The sequence below is a fragment of the Malaclemys terrapin genome, chromosome 8, assembly GCF_027887155.1.
Source record: "Malaclemys terrapin pileata isolate rMalTer1 chromosome 8, rMalTer1.hap1, whole genome shotgun sequence".
Lineage (NCBI taxonomy): Eukaryota > Metazoa > Chordata > Testudines > Emydidae > Malaclemys > Malaclemys terrapin.
The window spans coordinates 24,582,034-24,597,757 of record NC_071512.1 but is presented as its reverse complement, the minus strand read 5'-3'; the positions used below and the strand labels follow the sequence as shown (position 1 = coordinate 24,597,757).

The following is a 15,724-nucleotide window of genomic DNA, read 5'->3' as shown; positions in this document are numbered from 1 at the left end:
CATCATTCCATAAGAAGCATTTACCATTAATTCACACACGCTGCATACAGGAGAGTGAAGTAGGAGCCAAGAGAGACAGCCGTTCATGTAAAGCACTGCAGTAAAGCGAAACAGGATGAGGAAACAATTCTCAATGACCACAGGCTTTAACTGCATAAATGACAGTAATGGTGTTATTAAATTGCATCCCAAAGGGATGCCAATGAATCTTAAATATTACATCTAGTTTTAGTATAAAAATGTCTCTGTTCAAAAGAAAACCTTTGTGTCTGCTCAGCTTTGTGGGCCAGATTTTGGAGCCCTTATACCACTTCGTGAACACTTACTCATGTGAGTAACCCTATTGGAGCCAATGGGACTGCTTGCATGAGCAAGTTCTCACAATTCTGAGCAAGGGTTCCAAGATCTGGTTCTTTTTTTTTCACCTCTATTACTACTATTTATATGTATTGCCATAGAATGGAGGAGCCCCAGTCCCGGAGCAGGATTCATTGTGCTAGATGCTATACAGAGAACAAAAAGCCAGTTCCTGCCCCCAAAGAGCTTACAATCTAAGTAAATTATCCCTGAAACTTTGTAATATTATAATTTAGAAAGTCAATTTCTATTCCTTGTGATTTTTCTTCATCTGGATCATTACTGAGTCTTTCCTTTATATTTATTTTTATTTAAATACTGTACACCCAGTTTTCAAACTTGGGTGCCTACATTAGTACCACCAATTTTGCATTCAGATGTTCATACTGACAGTCCCTAAATTCACCTTTTGAGTTCCAGTGCTGACTTTAGCCACTTCAGGGAGCTCTAGTTCAACTAGTCAAGTCTGAAAACTGGGCTCTGCAAATGAATTTTAGCACTTCTAAAAGTGAGGGAAATCAGCACAGGCAAGAGATCGGCATAGATATGGGAGAATTTGTTGTGAAGGCTTTTGCCTCAGCTCTGTTAATATACCGCCATCCGAATTGGAACGGGTCGATGATTATTAGACAAACAACATATTTTTCCTAATTTTGCATGCAGAGCTCACTAGGTACCCAAAATCCTGGATGCTTGTCTGAACCATACCCAAACTACATGCACCTCTTAGAATTGAAAATTTAGGCGGAAAATTGCAGAAGAGTTTTATATTTCATGCTTTCAGTGAATATCCAAAAAATGTCATGGGAACACACTTAAGGTATTTTGGCTCTTCCGGTTTGCATCTCATCTGGAAGTTGAAGTTGCAGACGCTTGAGAAAATTAATTAAAAACAAAAATGAACTGAACTTTCTCAGAAATGGCTCTGTTTGGAGCTTTGGTTGAAATTCTGAATCACATTTTACTTTTAAAAAAAATCTAAACTTGTTCTTAAAGAGAATCCTCTTATCACTCAGAGAGAGACAAATCCTCTTATCAACTTCCATACATTTATGGACAAATGAGAACACACTACAGAGAGGAATACAGGGTAGGGAGCCCTTTTCACTTACCTTACCTGAGAGCATGCTTGTGTCTGTTGGATGGGTTGAAACTACTGAGATATGCTGAGAGCTCCAGAGGGGGAATGCCCGCTTGTCATCATTAGGGTGTTTTAGCATTACGATCTTGAGGAGTTGTGGTAATTAACACAATATTGATCATGACTTAACACTCAGCATAGACAGGTTTACATGATACCAGCTGGATTTACCTTAGCTTAGCCAGCTGGCATGACATTAAACAGTGACAGTCCTTGTCTGCACTGAGTGTTTAACATAATATTACCATGACACTCAAGAACGTGTTTTAATATGAGCTAATTGTTTAGTGAAGTCTTACGTTGGGTGGGATGAGAAATAAGGGCATCACCACTCTCCTCTGTGTGTAGAAATACACTAAGGGAGACACGCAGAACACTTTGCAAAGGTGTAACTTGAACCATTTCTCAAGCAGGTTTCCCTCAGTGCCCAGACAGTATTATGCCTTTTGAAGAGTTAATGGTTCTACGTATCTGTTCTCAGACACTGCATCTCCTTCCCATCTCTAGTACAGCTCAGGCTTTTAGAATCCATATTTGGACCCTTAATGTTTGTACCATTCATTAGCAGTGTCTTTCTCACTGCCAAGTTCTCATCTCTTCTGCTCAACTCAATGAGATGTTGTCTTCACTGGAAACTGAGGGGGAGCCCCAGGTGCCAATAAACCACTTGCTTCCATGAATAGTTGAAAGCTTGTTAGTTCTTTCTAGTTCTATAACATGCCTGTTAATAGAGTTGTTGGGTTTTTTAATGATAGAGATGGTGGGGAAAAAAGTAACGGGGTCCTTTTGTGTTAGTCAGTAATATCTTTGGTTTTCTCTGGGTGGCAACTTAACACTGCTACTAAGTTGTTTTTCAAGGAATCATGATAAAAAGGACCCCTGGATCTGGAACAGTGGCAGAGGCAGCAGGAGTGAAAGATGCTCTAATAAATTACCTTTGGTTACTGCAACTGAACCTGCACAGGCAGTGGGAGTAAGAACCATTGTAGTGTCCAAGACATTAACTTTCTTCTTTGTGATTTTACCTTTCTCATTATTCTTGATAGCTTTGTTCCAGACTAGTAGTCTACTGCAGTGAGCTGAGAAATGGACTTCCAATGAGGGAGGCTTGGAAGGATTCAGTTTTTATTTTTTAAGAATTTGAGTGGATAACAGCAGATTATATTCCAAGAAAATCCCCCCCAGTTTTTACTAACTTTAATTTTTGCATAATTTAATGTGTCTACTATATGACCACAAATAATAATTATTTATTCAAAATATAAAGGCTTCTGCTCTCATTTATATTGGTTTTTCACTTATTTAGTCAGGAAATACCAAAAATAGCATGTGACCAGTTATGACACAGGTTATATGACAAATCAGCGATAGTTCAAACTAGCATTGTCAAGGTGCTCTAAACTCAGAGAGAGGAAAAATTGTTGGATGAGCTACAACTTAAGTGATCTGGAAAATAAGCATTTTTCCCAGCTATTGACTTCTAAGGAACAGAAATTTGCTGACTAGTACCACAAACATTTTCAGCCCTCACAAACTAGGGAATTTGTTCTTCATGTCACAGTAAGACTTGTCCACTTAAAAACCAGTGTTGTGAGGCATCATTCATTAGGTTGTAAAGTGTTCTGAGATTCCCTCATGTAGGGCATGATAGAAGTGGGAAGCATTATTGCATTAACTTTATCCTGCAGCTCTTTAGCAGGATATGTTATATTTTATTTATTATATTATTCTAATAATTGTACACTCTGCTCAGTGGCAGCAGGGAACTAATTTAATGGACTGTATTTTCTTTTTAGATAAGTGGCATATATATAGCTGATATATATATCAAAATGAGGAAATTATGCCTTATTTAAAAGGAAATAAAGAAATATGGTATTTGCAATAAAGAATTCATCCTACCAGCAGAAAGCAGGCCAGTTCATATTAATTTATTAAACTTGATTTCATAAGGATAAAATATTGTTTCCCATTCAGAAGGAGAGATTACTGTATTTAATGTTTCACTCTTGTATTTCCCTTCCTAGGCGACTGATCCTAAGAAGTATACTAAAAATGTTACCAAAGCAAAATGATCTCATGTGTGGAACTAGAGAGTACATCTACCAATAAATGTAATATAACAGCATGTACAGTATTTACCTGCAGGGTAGCTATATTATAGGGAATTCTACTAAAAGCATGCACATGCTGTGCCCATTTCCATTTAATCTCCTATTTCTATTTTCTTTTTATTTCTAACACAATTAAAAGTAAACTCTAGACCCAATGGAACTATGCCGATTGATGTCAGCTGATCACCTGGTCTCTTAAAAACCTGATGGTCTTACGTTTATTTTTCATATCATTTTTTCATATTTAAGTATTTAAGTTGATTGTTGTTATTTGGTTGTTATTACCACATATTGATGTTGTGTGACTCTGACAGGTCTGTTGCACTGCCATGCATTTAATCAGTCTCTTCAATTATATCCACTCAGAAAAACCCACAGCATCTTAGCTAAGTAGGTTACCAAAAATGCTGTGTAATGACATGAAGCTGAGAAGCTAGCAATTGCACTTACAGAGTGAAGGGATTTAATTGGGCAAGAACAACCTTGGAGGCATATGTGTTTATTATTTAGGACACATATACACCAGAGGCAAATCCAAATTTATTTCAAATGAGCAATCCCTCCGTGATGCACACCATCCGCATCAAGCTATCACTGCCTTCACACATTCCTTCTAATGTTAATTTTTACCCAAGCAATTTAGGTTTGTTAAAGCCTGATTCAAATATATTACTCCCACAGCAAGAGGAACAGGAAGGAGTTGAGGAAGGAAGAAGTGGAGGAGGGGGGAAAGAGAGAGGTAATCATTGCTGAAATAATTGTACAGTGAGTCAGTTGTTATGTTTGGACACATGGAGTTTCCAGAAATAAAGCATGACTAGGGAAGAAATCCAACAATCAGTGCAATGTGGATCAGCATGCTGTTTACCTAGCCTACTTCATGACTCCATAACTGCATAATAGCCTTAGTTTGAAGAGTTCAGGATATCAAAGTAGATTCACATTCTACTTCCATTGCAGAATTGTTTAATGTATCAAGTTGTTTAGACATGGAAGTTGCTAGGTGCTGAAAATTCTAAATAGCATTTTAGGCAACTCACCAGAATATTGCACTTATTCCTATATAATTTTTAATATGCTCTTCTATTATACAGAAAAGTCTTCTAATATAGGACTTAATATACAGACTCAGAATAGCTCAAAAGTAATTATGAATCTACATTTTCTTTAGCCACTAAGCCATTGTGTATAATCTTTTTGAACTAATGATTTCCCATTACGATTCATTTTAATTAGATCCATCTTTAATTGCAAACAATAAAATCACAGTGATTTTCTCTTGTGATACTACAACAGTTTCCATGACAATCAATCATTCATACCAATATTATGATTTTACTGCAAACGGGACGGGAAAAAAAAAGAAGAAAAAGGAAAAAAAGAACTGGACTGTGTAGGGGAAGTTTTCATTTTATATACATAACGTGCCTCAAAGACTCATCAGTACTTACAAAGCTATATTCACAACTGTGCTAAGGAAAACACGATTGTTTTTGTGATGTCTATAAGTTGTTTGCTTTGGGGAAAATGCTTCTGAAGATGGGATAGGACTATGGATTTGCTGTTTTTATCCTTAGAAAGAAAAACAGTCAAGAGACCTTTTTTCTTTCTTTCTTTCTTTTTTACAAGTTTAAATTTCATACTTCATATGTTCAGATTATTTTTCCTACTATTGTAAATAGGTGAGTAATTTTTTTTCTTGAAGTCACTGTTCTCGCATATCAGAAACAGTCCTATATTTATATTTATTACAAAACCAATTACTGCATTCAGCATAGGTGCTTTTCTAATTAGTACTGCATGAGAAGCAACTGAGATGTTTATAAAATCTGGCAGCTCCTTCACTCTCTGATTGCTTGTATATTAATCTCTTTTATCCCTACCTGTTCTTCCTAAAGCTGTAGTAAACCATGCTTGCAGGACAGATACATAGAAAGGCAAACTTGAGCCTAAAGAGCATCTGCTCAATAGGGCACTCTTACTATCTGAGGGTAAGAGCACTTTTATGACTCAGCTACAATTCCCACCAGGGGAAGTCATCTTTTTACTTTGTTGGGGTGACTCAGACAGCATTACAGCCATGAATAGACAGGACTGATCAAGGAATAAGATGGCTGATTTATGGTCACTGAAATGTCAACACCCATGTGATTATTGAAACCTTTAACCTTCCCTAAAGAGAGAAAATCTTTATCAAAGAATCTTTCAACTCTTCTTATAGCCACAGTTAGCAGCAAGCAAACTTGAGGTAGAAAATGGAAGTGTAAAGTTCTCAGTATCTTTATAAATGCAAACTTGAATAGAAAAGTACATCTTTCAAAGTATAGGAGTTCAAAATATGTATTTCCATAAGAACACGGGATTTTCCCCATCAGTTCAGACCTTTAGTCCACAAAGTCTAAATTTCCACTGTAAAAAGATAGTTACAAAGTTAGGAAGTCTTTTTGTTCTGAATGCTTTTATTCATTAACAATGAAACTCTGATAGCCCTTCAAATTCAGTTACAATAGCAGTATGTGGCTAATTCATCCTTTATAATTCAACCTTCTTGGCTGTGTGCTCCCTCTCAGCATTTTGCATTGAGCTGTTTTCCAATAGTCATTGCAGACAACAAAATTACAGAATCCTAGCATGCACTGATGCAACTATCGTTGTCACATTAGCCCAAAAGTTCCCACTGAGAGCTGTTGTTACTGAAAGAATGACATTTATTTTTCTCCAAGCAGCATGGCAGGGCTGCATCACAAACTTTGCTGCACAGTGTCCAAAAATAATAGACCTCAACTAATTATATTTCCTGGATGCCCTGACTGTGTCCTGTTGGATTTCACAAATGTATGTATTAGAAGCCCTTGTTCCTTAACATGGAGTTTGACCTTCACCGCTGAAGTCAATATAAGTTTTGTTATTCACTTCATTTGCATGGGATCAGATCCATGGTGATTACAACTACTTCAGACTATAGCACAGAATGGCACGGTGGATGGTCTTTTCACACTGTTGTCATGAGGTGCTGCTCACATGCCTCTGCTAGACAGTAATATCTCGTTGGATTGTATGTGCTATTGTCATATGTGAAGTTATGAAATTCGGCTATATATATATATATGTTACTGAAACATGTTGTGAGGTTGAAAACACCCACAAGCAGCCTTTCAGGTACAACAGTAAAAAGGCCAAACATTGATAATAGCTTATTCAGGAAATGCACACAAGCACAAGGATTACACCAAGAACTGTGTACAATAGAACCCTCTCAAAGATAGTATTACACAATGAGAACTGTTTGACCCAGGTCACAGCAAAAGGGCTTTCCAGCAAGTGGGAAGAAGATATAAAAGGGGGGAAATGACATCACAATGGTTCCTCACTCTCTCTACAACAACACACCTGGAAATATCGGAGGGGCAAGGACTGTGGGATGTGATGGTCCCAGGCTAGAGGGATTTTTAGCCTGTGTATGAAAACCTGGGAAAGCCAAGGCAGATTGTACCTTAAGAATCTGCCAGCCTGTTTATCACTCAGGGTGATAATTTGCTAATTCATATCCTATCTATCTAGTGTGTTAAGTTCAGTTTGCGTTTTTGTTTATTTCCTACAGTAATTTGCTTTTATCTGTTTGCTATCACTTAAAATCACTTAAAATCTATCTTTTGTAGTTAACCAACTTGTTTTTGTTTTGTCTAAAACCTGTGTGTGGAAAATATAACTTGGGGCAGAAAGTTGTTGCATATCTCTCTCCACATTGAGGGAGGGGGTGAATTTTATGAGCTTATGCTGTACAGTTCCCTTTGCAGCACAAGACAGTATACGGTTGGGTTTACACTCCAGAGAGGGGGTGTGCCTTAGCAATGGGGAGGTGCCTTAACTGAGCCTTTCCATGCAGAGGATCTCAGCATCTGTGTGTGAAGCTGCAGCTGGGTATGTCCCTATCTGTGTGTATAGTATTAGGAGACAGAAAAAAAATCAGGCAAAAACGTGAGCATGTGTAAATTGGTTCATTCATGCAGTTGAGTAAATACATTTATAAATATTCATTTGTCACACAATTAACCAATTTGGATGGCCAAAGGTGGGACATGCAGTGATATATTTTTGTGCTCTCACCTCCACCTTTGCTTTGTGAACAGATGACTCTCATCTAGAGCTGTACAAATTATTCACAGTAAACAAATGTTCCTGAACAGATTATAATATCTACAGATGTGTTCATTATTCATAATTTTTTGATTAATAGTTGTATGACTAAATTTGAACTTCTGGACTATTCAGAAAATGGTTGCTATGCAGATTCACTGATCTTGTTTGCTATTGTAGGATTGGTCACATAAATTATATGGTATTATCTCTATTCTCTAGTTGGGGGGTTCTCAATTTTATAAATAGAAAAAGTCCTTTTTCTGTTCACAGATTATCCAGAACTATATAATTGTTATGGAACAATAAAAAAATAACAAGTATTTTGTGTGAATAATAAAAAAAATATATTTACTGAAAAGTGGACCCAGTGTGAATCCACTCACAAGTATTATTGTATTAATGGCAGTTTTACTTTCTGCAGATATTGTTATGAATAAAACTTTTTTACTTGAATATTCACAAAGCAATGAATAAAAGGGTGGTCTTGTATGCCATCAACAAATAGGTTTTGTTATCAAAAGTATTCACTAGTATTGTTTATATTCACCCACCCAGCTGTATCCTAAGGATTACTTTCATAGGCAGCAAGACAAGGAAGACTCCTGGGTGAGTCTTTCTGTATCTTCTGGAGTATTGCGTCTATTTCTGGATGCTACATTTCAGGAAAGATGTGGAAAAATGGGAGCCACTCCAGAGGAGAGCAACAAAAATGATTAAAGGTCTACAAAACATGAGCTATGAGGAAAGATTGAAAAAAATGGGTTTGTTTAGTTTGGAGAAGAAAAAAACTGAGGGTGGATATAACAGTTTTCAAGTACATAAAAGGTTGTTACAAGGAGTTAGGGTGAAAAATTGTTCTTGTTAATCTCTGAGAGTAGGACAAAAAGCAATGGGCTTAAATTGCAGCAAAGGAAGTTTAGGTTGAGCATTAGGAAAAACTTCCTAACTGTCAGGATAGTTAAGCATTGGAACAAATTGCCTAGGGTGGTTGTGGAATCTCCATCATTGGAGGGGTCGCCGCTTGTGTAGGGAAAGCCCCTGGCAGGCCGGGCCAGTGTGCTTACCTGCCCCATCTGCAGGTCTGGCCGATCGCGGCTCCCACTGGCCGCGGTTCGCTGTTCCGGGCCAATGGGAGCTGCTGGAAGCAGCGCAGGCCGAGGGACTTACTGGTCGCCGTTTCCAGCAGCTCCCATTGGCCCGGAGCAGCAATCCACAGCCACTGGGAGCCGCGATCAGCCGGACCTGCGGACAGGGCAGGTAAACACACCGGCCTGGCCCGCCAGGGGCTTTCCCTACACAAGCGGTGACCCCTGTTTGAGAAACCCGGCTCTAGACAACACCTATCAGGGATGGTCTAGTTCAGTGGTTCCCAAACTTGTTCCGCCGCTTATGCAGGAAAAGCCCTTGGAGGGCCAGACCAGTTTGTTTATCTGCCGTGTCCGCAGGTTCGGCCAATCGCGGCTCTCAGTGGCCGCGGTTTGCTGCTCCAGGCCAATGGGAGCTGCTGGAAGCAGTGAACCGCAGCCACTGGGAGCCGCGATCAGCCAAACCTGTGGATGTGGCAGGTAAACAAACAGGCCTGGCCCGCCAGGGGCTTTTCCTGCACAAGTGGTGGAACAAGTTTGGGAAGCACTGGCCTAGTTATTACTTAGTCCTGCCTTAAGTGCAGAGGACTGGACCAGATGACCTACTGAGGTCCCTTCCAGTCCTACATTTCTATGATTCCTTAGGAGAATTCAGCTAGAAATATTTAAACTGACAGAGAACATAAGAGTTACTGTACCACTGGGGTGCTGAATATCAAGATTTGGGGTTTCAGTCTGTCTTTTCTGCCTGCTGCTTTAAATGTTCCATTGTCCTACAGAGAAGATGTTCTTTTGGCTCTTGTGTCTGAAGTCATAATTTAGTATTGCTTTAAAAAAAAAGTAAACAAGGGTTGCGAAATAAATATCCCCCTAAAGCATTAAGAAGGGACCAATAAAGATCCCAAAGATAATCTCAGACACACTGGTTGTCCACTGCCTTGCACCTGTGCAATGTGATGTTTGGGTGAGTGCTGCCCACTGCTAAATCCGAATACAAGTATTTAACACCTATTCACTAGCTAAATTCTTCAGTTTTGGCCATGGAACACTTGGTACTGCTCAGGAGGGATTATGTGCATAGGTGGCTTTAAAACCCGCTCCTCCCTACCACCCCTAGTCCTGTGGCTGCTGTTCACTGGGCTGGACCATCAATTCAATTTAGAGCAATTTAAGGGTTGCACCAACTTGCATTGTCTGCCCAAGGCATTGCTAGGTACAGGGACATTTCAGCCATGATCCTTTGGCCCTATCCCTGTACTATGCTGGCTTCTAAACAATCTCAGGATTGTGCTATGTAGAGGAGAACCTCCTGCAACCATGCAAGCCAGTTTTAGGGTAGCCTTGAAGCAGAAGAGCAGTTTGAAATCTGGCCTAATGCAGATGAGAATTGGGCTATATAAGTCATCTTTGTACTTTCCTGATCCTGGGTTGGCTGTGCCAGTCATGGTCATCTCCCATAAGAACAGACTTAGGCTGCGCTAATGTTCACTGGCTGCTAGTGGCCCAAAGAACTGTTATGGCAGTTGGGGTAGCCAACACATAGCGAGGCATTGGACATGCCCCTGTCCCGTAAATGTGCCACTATTCAATTAATATTGCTGATCACTGCATGAAGCTGCTGTGCAATTGCAGTCTCATGTCTGCTCCCTGGTAAATATGATTTAAAAGATTATCAAGTGGATATGAAATATTTCTGTGAATAATAATGTATAGAATACACTATTTGATGCTTTGCTGAGTTTACGTGAGCATCTCCATTTCCTACAGAGACATCTAAATATGACATACAAGTATATGTGTCAATACCATAGTTCAGATTAAAGCAGAAACATGGGAGAAAACTGATGGCTGTTAGGTGCTCTCTAGGATTTAGGAGGATTGACTGCCTGCCAACTGTTCACTTCATTACAATGGTGCATCAAGATCAAATATAAGAGCATGTAAATATGTTCTGTTTAACAGAACAATACCTCTGACCAAATTAACTTGTGCAAGCAAAGAAGGCTGCTTGGGGAAAAAAGGTTAGTTTCCTACCTGAGTGAAAAACATCAATACAGTTTGACCAAGATTTTGTGAGCATGGACTGAGGTTCATGGACTGCATGAAACCTCATGCCCAAGCTCAGTTCAATATGAATATTTCATACAGCTGTGTGGTAATGGCCTATGGACATGTGAAATATTTGATTGTAAAGCATGTGAGCTAAATCACTGCTGTTCCAACAACACAGATCTCAGGAAACAAAAACTTGATTCTCAATGACATTCTGCTTTGCTCAACTCCACAGCACAGACAGCTCACTTCACCCATGGCTAAAACACAGTTACCTCTGGTGTCGTGCTATAGGTGGCAGCCATTCTGTACCAGCATCACAATAGCTTTTCAGTAGGGAAAAAAATAGTGCATCCAACTGAAACTACAAGGGAATATTTGCAGGCAGAGTGCAATTATTTCCACTTAGGAATCTGATGCTGAAGAGCTGTCTCCTGCTGCACAGTGAAATCATTTGGCAAATGAATTAACTGCCTGAAAGCTTCCAAATGTTTCAGGTATATCCACACAGAATGCACTGACTGTTACTGTGCTACTGAGTGTCTAACGATCCAGTCATTTCAGTGGAGTATTCGTAGACAACTGCAACAGCAGCTTAGCACCCTTAGAGTTAATATTTCTTATTTACATGAAACAAATTCTGGATGTCATCAGAGGCTAGAGCCCATTTGCTCAGTCATCACTTGATTTTTTGGTTCCATGTGACTTTCCAGGTAAATTAGAGATGGTTTGAAAAGTTCACTATTCATGGGAACAGGTTCACAACTCAGAATGACTCACTGCATTTAAAAGGAGATGATAGAGTGGCTCATGATATTCTAGTCATTTTTTTCTTTTGTAGAGGACAATATTCTAGGGCCAGATTTCCAAATTTGGGCTCTCCCAATTGTGTGCTGATAGTCGTGTGTGCGTCTAACATGTTGGTTGTGTGCATGCACATTAGGTAGTTGCATGTGCATGCAGTCATTTAGGCAGGGCTGTCAGGTGTTACACATGTTATTTGACACTTATTGTGATACCCAGGCCCCACTGGTTGTTCACTATCTGTGTGAGCGGCTCCTGTGAGGCCTGACGCACTCACCACATCTAAACATTGTTGTCATAATCTGCATCTAAAAGGTGTCATGTAAGACATCATATCAAAATTCATAACTCACTAGTCCCCAGCAGCAAAGAGAAACTTTGTCCGGGTTTACTTTTCAAACAATACATTTCAAAGGTTTGCTGAACTATAAAAAGAAGGGGAGAGAACCCCATAGTTATCCTTCACCTAAGGAGTCAAGGAAACCAAGTGCTTTGAGCTCTGTATGTTGACTAAAGGTTTAACCAGCTATGCTGAAAGAAAGTCCCTGGTGAGAAAAACAACTTTGAACAAAAGACCCTTGCTTGTTAAGTTGAGTTTTAGTCTTAGAAACACATTTTTACTTTGTATTTGTTTGCAACCATTTCTATCCTTATTGCTTATACTTGGTATCATTGAAACCTATGACCTTTTGTTTATAAACTTGTTTTACTTATGCCATAAACCAACACGGGGGCTGACTGAAGTGAAGCGTTTGTCAACTCCAGTTAATAAGCTGCTGTATACAGTCTCTTCAAAGGAGCAGCAAACTTGCTAAGATTTTCTAGGTGCTACAGGAAGAGGGTCTGGCATGGCAGAGAAGGAGGTTTCTGGGAGAGAAAACAAGGCTGGAAGAGCTTTGAGGTTCCCCTGCAAAGAGTAACTGGGCAGTGGAAGCCAGTGTATGAACCCGCATGCTTGTATGCTGGCTGTTGGTGTCAGAGCTGTGAGCCACAACAGCATAGCAGTTAAGGCAACCGGAGCTGCAGGGCAGGTGTTGACTGAACCCCTTGCAACCCTGGGTGAACCCTAGAGCATCATCTGCATTCATCTACGTAATGAATTCATCTGCAGTGTTGTGCTTCCTCACAGCCCAGCTAAGAGCTTGCACATTCAGCTGGGCTTGGCAGGAAGTGAGGTATCTTCTCTGGGTCACAGGGGGCTGCTATGGCACCAAGTTTTAGGGAACCTTTCTGCTTCTGCTTAGTCTGCTCCTACTGATGGAGCCAGGCCAGCATGGAGTGCTGGGAAACAGGTGGTTCTGGCTAAGAGGCAGGGTTGGACAGAGTAGGAAATGTGCTAAAATGAAAGAAAAGCAGATCTGGGGAGGCTGTTCCAGACTCCCACTGACCTAGAACAACTCCCTCGGTGTCTTCCACATCCAACTCTCATGCTGTGCCAGTTCTTCCTGCCACCCAGAAACTCTCTAGGCTCTCTCCCCTCCACATCCAATTAACAGATTTTCCTCCCGCCCCTCCCCCCCCAGTATCTTTCCCTCCAGGCCATAACCTGATCCCTATTGACTCCTCCAACACACCAAGTTGCCCCCAGTTGCCACTGCTCTAGGGGCCCATGAAGTAGTAATCAGTGACTGTTTATCATTACAGAGAAATGTCACACATGGAGCTACACAAAATTTGGCAGCTATGGTAAGGCCTTGTCAATTTTAGGGAGTTTTTTTCAAAAAATTCCCAATGATTGTGCCACTGATCTACACTATGGATCCACCACTAGGACTGCCACTAGTCCAGGTGGATAGTGTTCTAGGGACCAGACAGGTCAAGCATGTGTCCAAATGCCTTACTTGTGCACACACATTAGGGATTTCTTCATATAAGTTAGCTATATGCAAATGTATCCATGAACGCTTGAGAGGCTGACTTTTAAACTCAGTTGAGGAATAAGCAGCATGAAATAAACACATAGGGAACAAAGGCATTGAATTTTGGACCCTGGGTAGAACAGCAGGAAGTATAGCTTGGTTGCATTGCAGTCGTGTAAGTTTGAACCGTGGCTACAAATGGAATGCATTTAAGAGTAAGGACACTGAGTAGAAATGTATCTTATGCACCTTGTCGTAACTGCAATTCTCAGCCTGATCATAAGGCACTTAGCTACATGCTATTATCTTTGGCCTCTCTGGCATGCAGTAGCCGTCATACTGATGTAGGAGCAGGATTCCCCAGGCTAATTTTGTTTATACGTGTGACCCTGCACACCTAAACTGGGTTGAATCAAGGCTAGTCTCAGTTTTCATGCAGAGAGCTCTAGCAATAAAAAAACGAGAAAAGAAAATAGAGAGAACATATGATAAACACTACAGGGAGGAGATGCTTATGAACACAATGTTTTTCCAAGTTGTCTGTGCATCCCCAGCAGGCCTTTAAGAGAAGCTCGGCAGGACTAAGTTGCTTTGGAAAGCATTTCTTGTCACTGATCTAGTGTTGGCTAAAGTAGGTTTTTACTGACTTTAAATGCACAATTAATATTGATTACTTTATTTGTTTAAGTAAATGAAAAAGGGCAATGTGCACCAGCATACTAATAACAAATATGAGCTTTAAATTATATTGGTTCTCTCAGAGCACTATCGTGGTTTCTCAGACCAGATTAATGGTCCCAAAGGAAGAACTTTTCGTTTTGTGAGAATGCATCATTTCTTTCAATGAACACTCTCTTAACATTACAAGGAACATCATCAAATGCTCTTAATTCACAAATGCAGGAAGCAGTGGAACAATGGAACTGAAGCTTGTAGCATGTTCAAATTGTATTACTTTCTCCTTCCAGCCAAATATTCTCCATTAGAGAATGGAAAAAAAACAAGGAAAGGGAAACAGCAAATAAAAGAAACGCAAGTCAAGTTTGAGTGAAGTCAATGTGATATTTGCTGCAGACTTTAATAGAGCAAGACCAGACCCTAGAACCATCCACTTATTCATTGCTGCCTTTTGTGGATGTGCCTGTTTTAGGGGCATGACTGAGGAGAGATGCTATGCTGATTATATATTTTTCCTTTGGGGGTGAGTGACTCAACCATGCCTTACACAATGCAAGTTATTAGTAGCTGTGTTCCACCACTCTCTCCTTGCCCTCCTTTGCACCTTTCATCTGCCAGAAATGGTGAAAGGTCAAACATTTCCTTAATGAGATGACAAAATATTTTCTACAGCAAGGATGGCAGAAAGTGCTTTAAGACAAATGTGACCACAGGCTAAGAAGCTTCAGTCCTTTTCTTCCTACCCAGAAGACTAAATATGTCATCAGTGGTTAATATCCACTTTCTCAGGAACTAGGAACCGACATATCCTGAACCACATTGTTTTCACTGTGTATAATGTACAAGCAGGCAGCTTTCAGCACTCCTTCTGATTATGCTGGCAATGCGACCCTTTTATTAATAATTATTATCATTAATTATTGTCACAAACCCACAGATCTCTTTGAAATTGTGGAATAAAATTTGGTATAATCAAAAGAAACCTCTTTCATTTCAGCATTCCCTTTGAAAGTAAGAATCAACGACAAAAGAAATGTACATGAAAGAATATTAGTATGCAAAACCCTTTTGGACGCTTAATAACTTCCACCAGTCTCCAAATGGCTAATCCTTTCCACCACCAATGCTAGAGTGTGCGTGTTTCTGACCTGATTTATTAAGTGGCATGCACTTTCCTGCCTAGTTAATGGAGTAATATTAAAAATGGTGACCTTCTTACTTTATCATTTTAAAGTCTATTACACATACTAAAGGAGGGTGACACAGATAGAAATATGGAGCAGAACTACCTGAGACACACCATATCTAGTTCATAGTAGCTTTTAATAATTCAGAGCTAGCCCCGAGTAAGGGGCAGTGTGCAGCTATGTTGCTGCAGCAGGGACTTGTAACTTTGGGTCACAATTCTCTTCCTGGCTACCCCCTTGCTTTGGGGGGAGGAGGGACAGGTATCATCTAGTATGGCCCAATAGTAGCTTATTATCCTCTGCACAA

The 15,724-nt window shown here is 40.0% G+C and overlaps 1 protein-coding gene across 2 annotated transcripts in view; it reads right to left on the bottom strand.

Moving 5' to 3' along the window:
- Positions 1–15,724, bottom strand: part of GABRG2 (gamma-aminobutyric acid type A receptor subunit gamma2) — a 92,983-nt gene that overhangs the window by 37,653 nt on the left and 39,606 nt on the right. The window lies entirely within an intron of this gene.